Here is a 19,364-nt window from a genome sequence, read left to right as displayed (position 1 = left end):
TAACTAGATTTCGCGTGGTTCGCTCGCAGCAAGCTGCTCGCGTGTCTTGTTTTCCCGCCATTTTTTTACCGCGATAGAATTTGACCAAGATTTAAATAGGTCTTGTGAAGAAAGAATCGTTCGAGGTGCGATAGTTGCGCCAGGCCGTAGGGTCTCTCCCTGATGCGGAGCAGTTTTTGAAAACCTTGAAGTATACTCGTACTCTAGATGACGTTCCGATCACCCCTATACATCAATCTTACCTCTCAGACATTTTCTGGAAAAACAAAATTTTGTATGGCGGCCATCTTGTTTTTCCGCCATTTTGATATTTTACCACCAGAGAATAGATTTGACCAAGATTTAAATAGGTTTTGTGAAAAAACAATCGTCCAGGTCGAGTTTTGTCAGGCCGTAGGGTGTCCCTGATGCGGAGCAGGTTTTCAAGATCGAGAAGTATTTCCATACTCAACAATACGTTCCGATTACACCCCATACACAGTTTTTACTCACGAGACATTTTCTGGAAAACAAAAATTTGTATGGCGGCCATCTTGTTTATCGGCCATTTTGTATTTTTTTTTACACCGAGAATAAAATTTGACCAAGAAATAAATAGGTTTCGTGAAAACAAAAAAGGTCCAGATGCGATAGTTACGCCAGGCCGTAGGGTGTCGCCCTGATGCGGAGCAGTTTTCAAGATCGAGAAGTATTTCCATACTCTTAAAGACGATTCTATCCAAACTCTCATACATAATTTTTACCCCCGAGGCATTTTCGGGAAAAACAAAAATTTGTATGGCGGCCATCTTGTTTTTCGGCCATTTAGTTTTTTTTTTCACCGGGGATAAAATTTGACCAAGAATTAAATAGGTTTCGTGAAAACTAAATAGGTCAGGATGCGATAGTTTCGCCAGGCCGTAGGGTGTCTCCCTGATGCGGAGCAGCTCTCGGAAACCCAGACGTATTTTCATACTCGACATGACGTTCCGATCACATTCCTATACATCATTTTTATCCCCGAGGCATTTTCAGGAAAAACAAAAAAATTGTATGGCGGCCATCTTGTTTTTCCGCCATTTTGATTTTTTTCAACGGCGATAAGATTTGACCAAGATTTAAATACATAGTGCGAAAAAAAATTGATCCAGATGTGATAGTTTTGCCAGGCCGTAGGGTGTCTCCCTGATGAGGAGCAGGTTTTCAAGATCGAGAAGTATTTCCATACTCAACGAGACGTTCCGATCACAACCCATACACAGTTTTTACCCCCGAGACATTTTCTGGAAAAACAAAATTTTGTATGGCGGCCATCTTGTTTTTCCGCCATTTTGATTTTTTTTCACCGACAACAGAATTTGACCAAGATTTAAGTAGGTTTTGTGAAAAAAGAATCGTTTCCAGGTGCGATAGTTTCGCCAGGCCGTAGGGTGTCTCCCTGATGCGGAGCAGTTTTCCAAGATCTGGAAGTTTTCCCATACTCATCGGAAGATTTGGATCACATCCCCCATACATTATTTTCACCCCCCGACACTCCTTCTGGGAGAACAACCCTGTCAGTGAGTCAGTCAGTGAGTCAGTCAGTACATGGGTTTGCAGCTATATATAATATAATAATAATGTCGCGTGGTTCGCTCGCAGCAAGCTGCTCGCGTGTCTTGTTTTCCCGCCATTTTTTACCGCGATAGAATTTGACCAAGACTTGAATAGGTCTCGTGAAATCAAAAAAGTTCTAGGTGCTATAGTTTGGCCAGGCCGTAGGGTGTCTCCCTGATGCGGAGCAGTTTTCCAAGATGACGTTCCGATCATCAATTTACCTCTGAGACATTTTCTGGAAAAACAAAATTTGTATGGCGGCCATCTTGTTTTTCGGCCATTTTGTATTTTTTTTTTACACCGAGAATAAAAATTTGACCAAGAATTAATAGGTTTCGTGAAAACAAAAAAGGTCCAGATGCGATAGTTTCGCCAGGCCGTAGGGTGTCCCTGATGCGGAGCAGTTTTCCAAGATGACGTTCCGATCACACCCCTATACATCATTTTTACAGAGACATTTTTCTGGAAAAACAAAAATTTATATGGCGGCCATCTTGTTTTTCGGCCATTTTGTTTTTTTTTCACCGGCGATAAAATTTGACCAAGATTTAAATAGGTTTCGTGAAATCAAAAATGTTCAGGTGCGATAGTTTGCCAGGCCGTGGGTGTCTCCTGATGCGGAGCATTTTTCAAGATCGAGCTGTATTGACATACTCAACATGACGATCCGATCACATCCCTATACATCATTTTTACCCTCGAGGCATTTTCAGAAAAAACGAAAAATTTGTATGCGGCCATCTTGATTTTCCGCCATTTTGGTTTTTTTTTTCACCGGCGATTGGATTTGACCAAGATTTAAATAAGTATCGTGAAATTAAAAAGTTCCACGTGCGATAGTTTCACCAGGCGTAGGGTGTCTCTGATGCGGAGCAGTTTTTCAAGATCGAACAGTTTTTCCATACTCAGCTTGACGTTTCGATCACATCCCATACATCATTTTTACCTCCGAGACATTTTCTGGAAAAACGAAATTTTGTACGGCGGCCATCTTGTTTTTCGCCATTTTGTTTTTTTCTCACCGTCGATTAAATTTGACTAAGAATTTAATAGATTTCGTGAAAACAAAAGTTCCAGGTGCGATAGTTTCGCCAGGCCGTAGGGTGTCTCCCTGATGCGGAGCAGCTATCAAATCCAGACGTATTTCATACTCGACATGACTTTCCGATCACATTTCTAACATCATTTTTATCCCCAGGCATTTTCAGGAAAAACGAAAAAGTTGTATGGCAGCCATCTTGATTTTTCGCCATTTTGTTTTTTTCTCACCGGTGATTAAATTGACTAAGAATTTAATAGATTTCGTGAAAACAAAAAAGTTCCAGGTGCGATAGTTTTGCCAGGCCGTAGGGTGTTGCTGATGCGGAGCAGTTTTTCAAGATCGAACAGTTTTTCCATACTCAGCTTGACGTTTTCGATCACACCTCCATACTCAATTTTTCCCAGAACATTTCTGGAAAAACGAAATTTTGTATGGCGGCCATCTTGTTATTTCGCCATTTTGTTTTTTTTTTTTTCACCGGCGATTGGATTTGACCAAGATTTAAATAGGTTTCGTGAAAAAATTATTGCTCCAGGTTTTATAGTTTTGCCCAGGCCGTAGGGTGTCTCCCTGATGCGGAGCAGTTTTTCAAGATCGAACAGTTTTTTCCATACTCAGCTTGACGTTTCGATCACACCTCCCATACATCAATTTTACCTCCGAGACATTTTCTGAAAAAACAAAATTTTGTATGGCGGCCATCTTGTGTTTCGCCATTTTGTTTTTTTTTTTCACGAGCGATAAAATTTGACGAAGATTTAAATAGTTTTTGTGAAAACAAAAAAGGTCCAGATGCGATAGTTCCGCCAGGCCGTAGGGTGCCGCCCTGATGCGGAGCAGCTTTTAAAGATCGAGAAGTATTTCCATACTCCACAAGACGTTCCGATTACAACCCTATACACAGTTATTTTCCCGAGACATTTTCTATTTTGATTTTTTTTCGAGCCATTTTGATTTTTTTTGTCAGCAATAAAATTTGACCAAGATTTTAATGAGTTTTGTGAAAAAATAATCGTTCCAGGTGCGATAGTTTTGCCAGGCCGTAGGGTGTCTCCCTGATGCGGAGCAGTTTTCCAAAATCTAGAAGTTTTCCCATAATCTCTGGGAGGTCCAGATCACACCCCCATACACAATTTTTAGCCCCGAGACATTTTCTGGGAAAACAAATTTTTGTATGGCGGCCATCTTGTTTTTCCGCCGTTTTGATTTTTTTTCACCCACGATAGAATTTAACCAAGATTTAAATATGTTTAGCGAAAAAAAAATTGATCCAGGTATAATAGTTACGCCAGACTGTAGGGTGTCTCCTGATGCGGAGCAGTTTTCCAAGATCTGGAAGTTTTCCCATACTCATCGGAAGATTTGGATCACATCCCTCATACATCATTTTGACCCTCCGACGCTCCTTCTGGGAGAACAACCCTGTCAGTGAGTCAGTGAGTGAGTCAGTCAGTGGGTTTGTAGCTATATATATTATAATATAATAATAATAATAATTTTCTAGAAAAACAAAATTTTGTATGGCGGCCATCTTGTTTTTCCGCCATTTTGATTTTTTTCACCCACGATAAAATTTGACCAAGATTTAATTAGGTTTTGTGAAAAAAGAATCATTCCAGGTGCGATAGTTGCGCCAGGCCGTAGGGTGTCTGCCTGATGCGGAGCAGTTTTCCAAGATCTGGAAGTTTTCCCATACTCACCGGAAGATCTTGATCACACCCCCCATACATCAGTTTTACCCCCGACGCTCCTTCTGGGAGAACAACTCTGTCAGTGAGTCAGTGAGTCAGTGAGTCAGTCAGTGGGTTTGTAGCTATATATAACTAGATTTCGCGTGGTTCGCTCGCAGCAAGCTGCTCGCGTGTCCTGTATTAGTTCGAAGCGTTGTATGGCGGCCATCTTGTTCTTACGCCATTTTCTTACCGCCATAGAATTTGACCAAGATTATAATAGGTCTCGTGAAATCAAAAAAGTTCTAGGTGCTAAAGTTTAGCCAGGCCGTAGGGTGTCTCCCTGATGCAGAGCGGTTTTCCAAGATGACGTTCCGATCACACTCCTATACATTTACATCCGACCTATTTTCTGGAAAAGCCAAAGTTTGTATGGCGGCCATCTTGTTTTTCGGCCATTTTGTTTTTTTTTTCACTGGCGATAAAATTTGACCAAGATTTAAGGAGGTTTCGTACAAACAAAAAAGTTCCAGGTGCGATAATTTCGCCAGGCCGTAGGGTGTATCCCTGATGCGGAGCAGTTTTCGAAAACCTGGAAGTATACCCGTACTCTACATGGCGTTCCGATCAGAACCCTCATACATCATTTTTATCCCAGAGGCATTTTCAGGAAAAACGAAAATTTTGTATGGCGGCCATCTTGTTTTTCCGCTATTTTGGTTCTTTTTCACCGGGGATTGGATTTGACCAAGATTTAAATATTTTTCGCGAAAAAAAAATTGCTCTAGGTTTTATAGTTTTGCCAGGCCGTAGGGTGTCTCCCTGATGCGGAGCAGTTTTTCAAGATCGAGCAGAATTGAAATACTCAACATGACGATCCGATCACATCCCTATACATCATTTTTACCCTCGAGGCATTTTCAGGAAAAACGAAAATTTTGTATGGCGGCCATCTTGTTTTTTCGCCATTTTGGTTTTTTTTCACCGGTGATTAAATTTGACCAAGATTTAAATATGTTTCGCGAAAGAAAAATTGCTCCAAGTTTTATAGTTTTGCCAGGCCGTAGGGTGTCTCCCTGATGCGGAGCAGATTTCAAAGATCGAGAAGTTTTCTCATACTCAACAATACGTTCCGATTACAACCCCATACACAATTTTTACCCCCGAGGCATTTTCAGGAAAAACGAAAATTTTGTATGGCGGCCATCTTGTTTTTCCGCCATTTTGTTTTTTTTTTCACCGGGGATTGGATTTGACCAAGATTTAAATATGTTTCGCGAAAGAAAAATTGCTCCAGGTTTTATAGTTTTGCCAGGCCGTAGGGTTTCTCCCTAATGCGGAGCAGTTTTTGAAGATCAAGCAGTATTTCCATACTCAGCTTGACGTTTCGATCACACCTCCCATACATCATTTTTACCTCCGAGACATTTTCTGGAAAAACGAAATTTTGTATGGCGGCCATCTTGTTTTTCCGCCATTTTGATTTTTTTTCACCGGCGATTGAATTTGACCAAGAATTAAATAGGTTTTGCGAAAAAAAAACTTGATCCAGGTATTATAGTTTTGCCAGGCCGTAGGGTGTCTCCCTGATGCGGAGCAGTTTTCCAAGATCTGGAAGTTTACCCATACTCATCGGAAGATCTTGATCACACCCCCATACATCATTTTTACCCCCCGACGCTCCTTCTGGGAGAACAACCCTGTCAGTCAGTCAGTCAGTCAGTCAGTACATGGGTTTGTAGCTATATATAATATAATAACTAGATGTCGCGTGGTTCGCTCGCAGCAAGCTGCTCGCGTGTCCTGTATTAGTTCGAAGCTTTTTCCCGCCATTTTTTTGCCGGCGATTGAATTTGACCAAGACTCGAATATGTCTCGTGAAATCCAAAAAGTTCTAGGTGCTATAGTTTTGCCAGGCCGTAGGGTGTCTCCCTGATGCGGAGCAGTTTTCCAAGATGACGTTCCGATAACGTCCCTATACATCATTTTACCTCTGAGACATTTCTGGAAAAACAAAAATTTATATGGCGGCCATCTTGTTTTTCGGCCATTTTGTTTTTTTTCACCGGCGATAAAATTTGACCAAGACTTGAATAGGTCTCGTGAAATCAAAAAAGTTCTAGGTGCTATAGTTTTGCCAGGCCGTAGGGTGACCCCTGATGCGGAGCAGTTTTCCAAGATGATGTTCCAATCACACCCCAATACATAATTTTTACCTCTGAGACATTTTCTGGAAAAACAAAAATTTGTATGGCGGCCATCTTGATTTTCGGCCATTTTGTTTTTTTTTTCACTGGCGATAAAATTTGACCAAGACTTTAATAGGCTTCGTGAAAACAAAAAAGTTCCAGGTGCGATAGTTTCGCCAGGCTGTAGGGTGTCTCCCTGATGCGGAGCAGCTTTCCAAGATCGAACAGTATTTCCATACTCAACATGAGGTTTCGATCACATTCCTCATACATCATTTTTACCCCCGAGGCATTTTCGGGAAAAACGAAAATTTTGTATGGCGGCCATCTTGTTTTTCCGCCATTTTGTTTTTTTTCAGCGGGGATTGGATTTGACCAAGATTTAAATATGTTTCGCGAAAGAAAAATTGCTCCAGGTTTTATAGTTTTGCCAGGCCGTAGGGTGTCTTCCTGATGCGGAGCAGGTTTTCAAGATCGAGAAGTATTTCCATACTCAACAATACGTTCCGATTACACCCCCATACACAGTTTTTACCCCTGAGACATTTTTTGAAAAAACAAAATTTAGTATGGCGGCCATCTTGTTTTTCCGCCATTTTGATTTTTTTCCACCAGGAATTGAATTTGACCAAGATTTAAATAGGTTTCGTGAAAAAATAATTGTTCCAGGTGCGATAGTTTCGCCAGACTGTAGGGCGTCTCCCTGATGCGGAGCAGTTTTCCAAGATCTGGAAGTTTTCCCATACTCACCGGAAGATTTGGATCACATCCCCCATACATCACTTTTACCCCCCGACGCTCCTTCTGGGAGAACAACCCTGTCAGTGAGTCAGTCAGTCAGTCAGTCAGTGAATCAGTCAGTGGGTTTGTAGCTATATATATTATAACTAGATGTCGCGTGGTTCGCTCGCAGCAAGCTGCTCGCGTGTCCTGTATTAGTTCGAAGCTTTGTATGGGGGCCATCTTGTTTTTTGCCGGCGATTGAATTTGACCAAGACTCGAATATGTCTCGTGAAATCTAAAAAGTTCTAGGTGCTATAGTTTTGCCAGGCCGTAGGGTGACTCCTTGACGCGGAGCAGTTTTCAAAGATGACGTTCCGATCACACCCCTGTACATCATTTTCACACCCGAGACATTTTCATGAAAAACAAAAATTTATATGGCGGCCATTTTGTATTTCGTCCATTTTGTTTTTTTTTTTGACCGGCGATAAAATTTGACCAAGATTTAAATAGGTTTCGTGAAAACAAAAAAGTTCCAGGTGCGATAGATTTGCCAGGCCGTAGGGTGTCTCCCTGATGCGGAGCAGTTTTTGAAGGTCGGGAAGTATGTCCATACTCAACATGACATTTTTATCACATCCCTCATACATCATATTCACCCCGAGGCATTTTCGAGAAAAACGAAAATTTTGTATGGCGGCCATCTTAATTTTCCGCCATTTGTTTTTTTTTTACCGGCGATAAAATTTGACTAAGATTTAAATAGGTTTTGTGAAAAAATTATTGCTCCAGGTTTTATAGTTTTGCCAGACCGTAGGGTGTCTCCCTGATGCGGAGCAGTTTTTCAAGATCGAGCAGTATTGAAATACTCAACATGACGATCCGATCACAATACTATACATCATTTTTACCCCCGAGGCATTTTTAGGAAAAACGAAAAATTTGTATGGCGGCCATCTTGAATTTCCGCCATTTTGATTTTTTTTCACAAGCAATTAAATTTGACCAAGATTAAATAGGTATCGTGAAAACTAAAAAGTTCCAGGTGCGATAGGTTTGCCAGGCCGTAGGGTGTCTCCCTGATGCGGAGCAGTTTCTGAAGATCAAGAAATATTTCCATACTCAACATGACCTTCCGATTACGCCCCCATACATTGTTTTTGCCTCCGAGACATTTTCTGGAAAAACAAATTTTGTATGGCGGCCATCTTGTTTTTCCGCCATTTTGGTTTTTTTCACCGGTGATTGAATTTGACCAGGAATTAAATAGGTTTCGTGAAAACAGAATTTTTCCAGGTGCGATAGTTTTGCCAGACGGTAGGGTCTCTCCCTGATGCGGAGCAGTTTCGAAGATCGAGCAGTATTTTCATACTCGACATGACGTTCCGATCACACGTGCTATACATCATTTTTACCCCCGAGACATTTTCTGGAAAATGAAAATTTTGTATGGCGGCCATCTTGTTTTCCGCCATTTTGATTTTTTTGCAACGGTGATAAAATTTGACCAAGATTAAAATACATTGTGCGAAAAAAAAAATGATCCAGATGTGATAGTTTTGCCAGGCGTAGGGTGCCGCCCTGATGCGGAGCAGTTTTTGAAGGTCGGGAAGTATACTCGTACTCTACATGACGTTCCGATCACATCCCTATACATAATTTTTACCTTCGAGCATTTTCGGGAAAAACGAAAAATTTGTATGGCGGCCATCTTGTTTTTCCGCCATTTTGTTTTTTTTCACCGGCAACTAAATTTGACCAAGATTTAAATAGTATCGTGAAAACTAAAAAGTTCCACGTGCGATAGTTTCACCAGGCCGTAGGGTGTCTCCCTGATGCGGAGCAGTTTTCGAAGATTGAGAACATTTTCCGTATTCGACAAGACACTCCGATTACAATCCCATATACAGTTTTTACCCCGAGACATTTTCTGGGAAAACAAAATTTTGTATGGCGGCCATCTTGTTTTTCCGCCATTTTGTTTTTTTTTCACCGACAATAGAATTTGACCAAGATTTAAATAGAATTCGTGAAAAAAGAATCGTTCCAGGTGCGATAGTTTTGCCAGGCCGTAGGGTGTCTCCCTGATGCGGAGCAGTTTTCCAGATGACGTTCCGATCACACCCCTATACATATTTTTTGACCTTGAGGAATTTTCTAGAAAAACAAAAATTTATATGGCGGCCATCTTGTTTTTCGGCCATTTGTTTTTTTTCACCGGCGATAAAATTTGACCAAGATTTAAATAGGTCTCGTGAAAAAAGAATCGTTCCAGGTGCGATAGTTTTGCCGGGGCGTGTGTCTCCGTGACGAGGAGCAGTTTTTCGAAGACCGGGAAGTAATTCCGTACTCTACATGACGTTCCGATCACACCTCCATACATCATTTTTAGCACCGAGGCTTTTCTGTATAAGGGAAATTTTGTATGGCGGCCATCTTGTTTTTCCGCCATTTTGATTTTTGTCACCAGCGATTGAATTTGACCAAGATTTAAATAGGTATCGTGAAAACTAAAAAGTTCTACGTGCGATAGATTCACCAGGCCGTAGGGTGTCTCCCTGATGCGGAGCAGTTTTTCAAGATCGAACAGTTTTTCCATACTCAGCTTGACGTTTCGATCACACCTCCCATACATCATTTTTACCTCCGAGACATTTTCTGAAAAACGAAGTTTGTATTTCGTCCATTTTGTTTTTTTTTTGACCGGCGATAAAATTTGACCAAGATTTAAATAGGTTTCGTGAAAACAAAAAAGTTCCAGGTGCGATAGATTTGCCAGGCGTAGGGTATCTCCCTGATGCGGAGCAGTTTCCAAGATGACGTTCCGATCATCAATTTTACCTCTGAGACATTTTCTGGAAAAACAAAAATTTGTATGGCGGCCATCTTGTTTTTCGGCCATTTTGTTTTTTTTTCACCGGGGATAAAATTTAACCAAGAATTAAATAAATTTCGTGAAAACAAAAAAGGTCCAGATGCGATAGTTTCGCCAGGCCGTAGGGTGTCTCCCTGATGCGGAGCAGTTTTCCAAGATCGAGCAGTATTTCCATACTCTACTTGCGGTTTTGATCATACATCATTTTTACCCCGAGGCATTTTTGAAAAATAACATTTTGTATGGCGGCCATCTTGTTTTTCCGCCATTTTGTTTTTTTTTTTCACCGGCGATTGAATTTGACCAAGATTTTAAATAGGTTTCGTGAAAACAGAAAAGTTCCAGGTGCGATTGTTTCCTCAGGCCATGGGTCTCTCCCTGATGCGGAGCAGATTTTCAAGATCGAGCAGTATTTCCATACTCTACTTGAGGTTTTGATCACACCTCCCATACATCATTTTACCCCCGAGGCATTTTTGAAAAAATAACATTTTGTATGGCGGCCATCTTGTTTTTCCGCCATTTTGTTTTTTTTTCACCGGCGAAAAAATTTGACCAGGATTAAATAGGTATCGTGAAAACAAAAAAGTCCTAGGTGCGATAGTTTTCCCAGGCCGTAGGGTGTCTCCCTGACGCGGAGCAGATTTAAAAGATCGAGAAGTACTTCCATACTCAACATGACATTCCGATTACAACCCCATGCACAGTTTTACCAACGAGACATTTTCTGGAAAAACAAAATTTTGTATGGCGGCCATCTTGTTTTCCGCCATTTTGATTTTTTCACCGTGATTGAATTTGACCAGGAATTAAATAGGTTTCGTGAAAAAAAATTTGATCCAGCTATAATAGTTGCGCCAGGCCGTAGGTCTCTCCCTGATGCGGAGCAGTTTTCCAAGATCTGGAAGTTTTCCCATACTCACCGGAAGATCTCGATCACACCCCCCATACATCACTTTTTACCCCCCGACGCTCCTTCTGGGAGAACAACCCTGTCAGTGAGTCAGTGAGTCAGTGAGTCAATGGGTTTGTAGCTATATATAGTATATAATATAATAATAATAATAATAATAAGCCCCCCAAAACCCTACCTTACGTCCGGGCCCGAACACCAGGCCCACGTGGGGGGCGGACACGCGTACTGTTGAAACTTACGCGGCCAACAAGGCAAAGGTAACCCATTCAATATGGAGCTACGTTCTAATAGAGTATGTAAAGGGCCGCTGCCCGGGGGTGAGCGCCGGGGCACACCTGGAGCCGATGCTGGGTGTGACAGCATGCGGACCATTGGCGGTGGGGGACTGAGCAGGCGGGTTCCCCCCGAACAATCGACTACAGCCGAAACACATCACAATACACAAATTAGTTTCAATAGACCAGATAATCCAACCGAGGATGTTTCGCAGGAAAGCTCTTTTGCCTCACAACCTGTGACCACCAAGGCTGGGAAACCCAGAGTGCGTATGAGATGGGACAATGATGTAAACTTGTTTATCATGCGCACATACTACTACATTACCAGATTAGAACTGATAAGACTATGACTCGTAAACGTTTATACGACAGTTTAAACTTAAATATCCCGAAGTCAATGTGACTGAACAACGCGGTCGCCGACCAGTTGCGAGTTATACATAGAAACAAGCTGCTATCTGATGATGACATTGCTCAAATAAAAACACACTACTACAAAATGAAGAGCCCAACACTCAGATAATTGCTCAAACACCACTAAACAATATTTCTCCCATACCGTCACCACAGAATTCATTCAGATCAACTCCTCCCACAACCCAATCTTCCACTCAAAATACCGATGTTCAACCATACAATTCTCAACCATTCTACTCATCAGATGCATCTACTCAAACTACTTATTCTGCGAGCACTCCCCTTATTCAAATAGACCAATCACAGAAATCACAGAAGAACTCCAGTCTCCAACGAGTATGTTGAAACCTCACAATCAATTCAATACGGCTATCGCACAATTCACTGGATCAGATCTACTACCCGACCAAAGTTACCTCACCTTAAAGGCCAAAAAAAAATACACGAACTTGTACACGTTTTTAACAATGATATTTACCTAAATTCTTCACATTGGATTCCGACTTGACGCACATCATACCTTAGTCTATTGCAGTGCGTTATTTATTAGTAGGCAACTAGGTTACAAAATTAGTTCAGAAAGGAAAACACTGGCAGAAACAAGGGTAGAAAAATATAGGTCGACCAGCATGGGAAGTCAGACTGGAGAGTGATATAACTAACTTAGATCGGACATTGGACGGCTAACTCATTTTATAAGCGGCAACAGATCAAGAAAAGTTCTTAAAGCAGTAGATATAATATTTAAAAATACAAAAATTCACTCATCTCCCGAAAAAGAAAATGCTAGACCGGAAGAATATTTAGATACACTGAAGCAAAAACTTTCACTAAAAGCACACAGATTGGCGAGGTATAGAAAGTCACTGAAGAGGAAGGAAGACAATAAACTATTTAGTAGGAATGAGAAGGCATTTTATAGGTCTATGAACAGCAGTAAAGATAATAACTTTAATACTATAGGAGCACCAGATGCGAAGACCTAAAAGAATATTGGGCCGGAATATGGGAAAAAAGATCAGAACATAATAGCACAGCAGAATGGATTCAAAAAGAAAAACAGCAGTGGGACAGTAATCGAGGAAATGGAATTCATAGGAGTCGTCGCAACAGATATTGGAAAGAGTTACGAGCAAAATGAAAAATTGGAAGGCTGCTGGAATAGATGGAATACACAACTTCTGGTATAAAAAATTTACTTTACTTCATGACATTTTGGCCAAACTCATAACCGACTTAATAAATGGAGCTATTCCGCTACCTACATTTATAACTACAGGGATAACATACATGCTGCCGAAGTCCCAAATACAAGTGACCCATCTCATACCGTCCTATTACATGTCTACCAACTCTATACAAATTGATCACGTCCTTGTATTACAAATAAAATTACCTCTCATTTGGAAATGTAAACATCGTAGCAGAAGAACAAAAGGAGCTGTCGACAGAAGCACAGGGGTTGCAAAGAACAGTTGATAATAGATTCTACTATACTTAAACATGCTAACAAACACAATAGAAATTTGTTTATATCTTATATCGATTATAAAAAAGCATTTGACAGTGTTCCACACTCTTTGGCTTATTAGTATCTCCAAATTTACAAAATTAATCCCTCAATTATATCATTCCTGGAGAATGCCATGGCTAACTGGAAAAACTACGTTAACACTTACTACTGACAGAACATCAATAACAACGGATGAAATCCAAATTAGAATGGCATTTTCCAGGGAGACTCACTAAGTCCCCTGTGGTTCTGTATGGCACTGAACCCACTCTCACGCTTGCTTTCACAGTATAACCGGGGATATAAACTTACACATGACACTTCAGTTACTCACCTGATGTACATGGATGACATCAAATTGTACGGTAAATCGGATAAAGATATGGAAGGATTGTTAAAAACTACTACAGAATTTAGCGCAGATATTAAAATGACTTTTGGTTTAGACAAATGTAAGACATTAAATATAAAAAAAGGGAAAAATAGTTGGAGGAAATTATACTATTCTCGATACTATAAATATAGAAGCTATGGATAATAATGACTTATATAAATATTTAGGCATTCAACAGGCAAAATCCATCAATCACACTCACATTAAGAACGCTCTCTCAACCGAGTACATCAGGAGAGTAAAACAAGTATGCAAGAAACAGTTATATTCCCGCAATTTAAGTAAAGCCATAAATACTTACGCCATCCCAGTTCTCACCTATTCATTCGGCATCATCAAGTGGTCAAAAACAGATATTAATAACTTAGAAATTAAAACCAGAACTACTTTAACTAAAAATATTATCTCCATCCAAAATCTGCGGTGGAAAGAACGAGCATCAAAAGATTGCAGGGTGGTAGAGGGCTGATAGACTTGAAAATATTATGGCAAAACCAATTAAGGAATTTGAGGGAGTTTTTCTATGAAAAGGTTAACACCAGTCCAATACATGCTGCTATTGTAAAAACTGACGACAACTACACTCCCTTAAATCTGAAAGATAAGGAAAAACAGTTTAAAGCAGGTAAAGACCAAGAGAAAGAAAAGGTTGATGCGTGGAGAAGGAAAGAGCTACATGGAAGACACATTCATGATCTCGAACAACCGCATATAGATTTTGAAGCCTCTTGTAAATGGTTGGCTTATGGTAATTTGTTCCCAGAAACAGAAGATTTATGATAGCCATTCAGGACCAGGTGATCATACAAGAAACTACAAAAAATACATACTTAAAGAAACTATAGACACAGATACTTGCCGCAAATGTCACAGACAGCCTGAGACAATCCAACATATCACCGGAGCATGCTCTTTTCCTTGTCCAAACCGATTATACACACCGCCATAACCAAATAGTACAATACATACATCAGAAATTAGCCATTAAACACAAACTTATTGAGGGAAACCCAAAACCGTACTACGAATACTCACCTAAGCCCGTGTTGGAGAATACCAAGATAAAAATGTATACGACCGCGCCATCTTAACAGATGGAACAATTCATTACAATAGACCAGATGTTACCATTATAGATAAAGATACAAAAATTGGATACTTAATAGACGTAACAATTCCAAATACTCACAATATTCAACCACGGGGGTGATCCCCAAGCACCTACACCACAGTCTGAAATGCTAGGTCTTCCTGCCAACACGTATGTCATCATGCAGAAAGCAGCCATCCTTAACACCTGTCGGATAGTACGCAAATTCCTATCCTCCGACACTGACATCATGACTGAAGGCACAGATACTTAATTATTGTACCCTCCTTCCAGTGGCACTTGGTCTGTGGCCCGTGTCTCTGGCAAATACCCTCCGAAAGAGGAGATAAACTAAAGTTTAAAAAAGAATAATAATAATATAATAACTAGATGGTGCTAAGTGCGCTCGCTGCTAAAGCAGCTTCGCGGGCGTTGTATGTGGATTGACGTTTTCGTATAGTTTGTTTCGCATCACAGATTTGTAATAACTATTAAGACAGACACAAAAAGAAATAAAAAACATGTGTAGGATATTGTTGGTTTATTTTATGTTATAAAAAATATATATATATATAACATTATATTCTCTCTCTCTCCCTTGCATTGTTCCCATATGGTGGTGGGGTCTTTATTCCGAGTCTTTTCCTTCCACTTCGCTCTGTTGGATGTATCGTCTGCGGAAACATTGCAGGAACAAAGATCTTCTTTGATGACATCTGCTTCTTTGCCTTCTGTATTTCCTGTTAAAAATAAAATAATATTAATTTATTTATAATAACGTATAGATATAATATCCTTTTCTTAGTCGATAGCGATACGTTTTTGCCAAAGTGGTCGTGGTCGTCATGTAACGTACCTAGATTCTTGTCACTATTGATTGCTGGCTGTCACACTGCTGCATTCATTGAAGAAGCTACCGACATCAGGCTTGGTTGATATAATACTATTGTATTAATAATCTCCTACGCAGTTTTTTGCCTTTTGAATTTCCTATAAATAAAATATATATTAAATATTATATATAATTTCTTTTCCTTGGTCGATAGCGATACGTCTTTGCCAAAATAGTCGTGGTCGTCATGTAACGTACCTCGATATCTTGTAACTTTTGATTGCTGTCTGTCACACTGCTAAAAAAAAAAAAAAAAAAAAGCGTGCATTGAAGGACTTCGGCTTGGTCGATTTTATTCTATTGCAATCATAATCTCCTACACAGTTTATTACACTCTGCATTTCCTGTGAATAAAATATATATTACATTTTTTTTCCTTAGTCTATAGCGATACGTTTATGCCAAAGTGGTCGTGATCGTCATGTAACGTACCTCGACATCTTGTTACTTTTGATTGCTGGCTGTCACACTGCTGCATTCTTTGAATGAGCGGCCAACATCAGGCTTGGTTTATATAATACTATTGTATTAATGATCTCCTACGCAGTTTTTTGTCTTCTGCATTTCCTGTAAATAAAACATATAATTAAATATTATATGTAATTTATTTTCCTTAGTCGATAGCAATACGTTTTTGCCAAAATAGTTGTGGTCGTCATGTAACGTACCTCGACATCTTGTTACTTTTGATTGCTGGCTGTCACACTGCTGCATTCATTGAAGGAGCTGGCAACATCAGGTTTGGTTTATATAATACTTTTGTATTAATGATCTCCTACGCAGTTTTTTTCCTTCTGCATTTCCTGTAAATAAAATATAATTTATTTTCCTTAGTTGATAGCGATACGTTTTTGCCAAAATAGTCGTGGTCGTCATGAAACGTACCTCGATATCTTGTAACTTTTGATTGTTGGCTGTCACACTGCTGCATTCATTGAAGGGGCTGCTGACTTCAGGCTTGGTCGATTTTATTCTATTGTAATCATGAACTCCTACACAGTTTATTGCCATCTGCATTTCCTGTAAATAAAATATATATTATTATTTTTTTCCTTAGTCTATAGCGATACGTTTTTGCCAAAATAGTCGTGGTCGTCATGAAACGTACCTCGATATCTTGTTACTTTTGATTGCTAGCTGTCACACTATTGAAGTATTTGGTAAGTAAAAATGTTAAATTATCGTGTAATGGGCATTATGATAAATTATTTCAAATATGTAAAATTTTGTCAATCAACAGTAAACTTCACTACCTTATTGGATTACAATATTATTATAGCGAGGATCATAAAACAAATGTAAAAAATAAATATAACACTAGACGAGTAAGAGAGGGTAAACTTATTCAACCTAGAGTGACTAATTATTATGGGGAAAGAGCCACAAAATACATGGTGCCGAAAATATTTAACGAAATAAAATTGTTAAGAGAGGATCCTAAATTAAGTGTAGGAATGTTAAAGTCAAGGCTAAGGGACACACTGCTTAGCGGAGAACTTCTCTAATTTAGTACCTAACGTTCTTGTTGGGTTATGTTCGAACTATGTGGAATGGCATCTAAGCTGAGCGATGGGTTTCTTGGACCTTATATATTGTAAGTTACCTTGATTGTTGTGGTTTTTCTATTTTATTATTTATCTAGGTGAGTAGAAATTTATGTTTATTAGATAAGCGCATCTCGCCATCAAACGTAACAGTTTGGCGGGTTAATATTGTAAGAAATAAAATTGTACTTACCAATTTAACAATAAAAAAAAAAAAAAAAAAAACTGCTGCATTCATTGAAATAGCGGCCAACATCAGGCTTGGTAGTACTATTGTATTAAAATCTCCTACGCAGTTTTTAGCATTGTGCATTTCCTGTTAAAAAAAATAATGTTAATTTATATATATTAACTTTTATTTATAAATATATACATATATATATTAGGTGATTTCCAAACTACCCAGGAGGTACACCAGTAGCTCGCTTTTTTTTCATGTGGTTCCCCCGCTAATCGAGGCCGCATCCACCTACTTAAATGAGAAGAAGGTTCTATCTAATGAGTTAGCAATAGTCATTCAATAAGCAGAGAAATGTGAAAGAAAAGCAATTTTTAGCTAAGGAATTTAAAATAAAAAGCAATTTTCAGCAATTAGCATGCAATAAGCAAAGCAATTACTCAGTAATTGTCAAACATAAGCGAGTTGTATAATTTAAAGATATTATTGACAATAACAAACACGTACCGAGTTTGTTAATACTTACATTGAGTTATCATCGCTAAGTTGACCAAATTATTAGTACAGGTTATCACATTCACTAAATGAAAATATGTGTTTTTATCAATTGTAACAATGCTTGCATGACCTAACCAACCGTTGGTGTTGTGGACGCTAATCTTCAAGAGACAAGTGGATGGGTGTGAGGAAAACTGGCAAGATGAACACGTCGGTGTGGGTGCGACTGGTGCACGGGAGAGAAGTGGAGCTAGTTGGCAGATGGAATTAGGCATCACTCTCTTGCTTCAGTTAAGTTCCACTCAGATCAGGTGGGTTGTCGCATGGATGAACATCGCATGGGTTGGAGTAATTCGAAATAGAACTGTCCATGTTGTTCCCTTCATCGTAGGCACTTCAGTGGACTGTGGATCGATCAACAATAGTTACGTGAGTTGGCTGTCAAACCGATATGACGTGCCAGCCGAATCTAGCGACCAGGTATGCAGGGAATGGAGGTATCCTGTGGAGTAATCATATCAGCAAAGGTGAAAATGTCGATTGGGAGTGAGTGTGTTATGTTTTTTGAGGAACCGTCTCATGCGAAACAGTGTTCTATTGGAAAGAATAGTAAAAATAAATACAAAAACACCATTTAGCGTGACATAGCTCTAACCAGATCCACTGGAAAACATAAAACCATGTAAAACCCTAAATTTTTGTTTAGCTCATACACAATATTATGTTTTTTGAGGAACCGTCTCATGCGAAACAGTGTTCTATTGAGAAGTATTCTAAGAAGAAATGCAAAAAAACACTATTTAGCATGACATAGCTCTAACCATATCCACTGGAAAACAAAAAACCATATAAAACCTAAGTTTTAGTTTAGCTCATACACGATATTATGTTTTTTGAGGAACCGTCTCATGCGAAACAGTGTTCTATTGGAAAGAATAGTAAAAAGAAATACAAAAAACACCATTTAGCGTGAAATAGCTCTAACCAGATCCACTGGAAAACATAAAACCATGTAAAACCCTAAAATTTTGTTTAGCTCATACACAATATTATGTTTTTTGAGGAACCGTCTCATGCGAAACAGTGTTCTATTGGAAAGAATAGTAAAAAGAAATACAGAAAACACCATTTAGCGTGACATGGCTCTAACCAGATCCACTGGAAAACATAAAACCATGTAAAACCCTAAATTTTTGTTTAGCTCATACACGATATTATGTTTTTTGAGGAACCGTCTCATGCGAAACAGTGTTCTATTGGAAAGAATAGTAAAAAGAAATACAAAAAACACCATTTAGCGTGACATAGCTCTAACCAGATCCACTGGAAAACATTAAACCATGTAAAACCCTTAAGTTTTAGTTTAGCTCACACACGATATTATGTTTTTTGAGGAACCGTCTCATGCGAAACAGTGTTATATTGAAAAGTATTTTAAGAAGAAATGCAAAGAACACAATTTAGCGTGACATGGCTCTAACCAGATCCACTGGAAAACATAAACCCATATAAAACCTAAGTTTTAGTTTAGCTCATACACGATATTATGTTTTTTGAGGAACCGTCTCAT

Source organism: Pectinophora gossypiella, unplaced genomic scaffold (genome assembly GCF_024362695.1).
Source record: "Pectinophora gossypiella unplaced genomic scaffold, ilPecGoss1.1 Pgos_60, whole genome shotgun sequence".
In the NCBI taxonomy this organism is placed as follows: domain Eukaryota; kingdom Metazoa; phylum Arthropoda; class Insecta; order Lepidoptera; family Gelechiidae; genus Pectinophora; species Pectinophora gossypiella.
The sequence above is the reverse complement of the archived record's forward strand: the minus strand, read 5'-3'. Positions refer to the sequence as shown.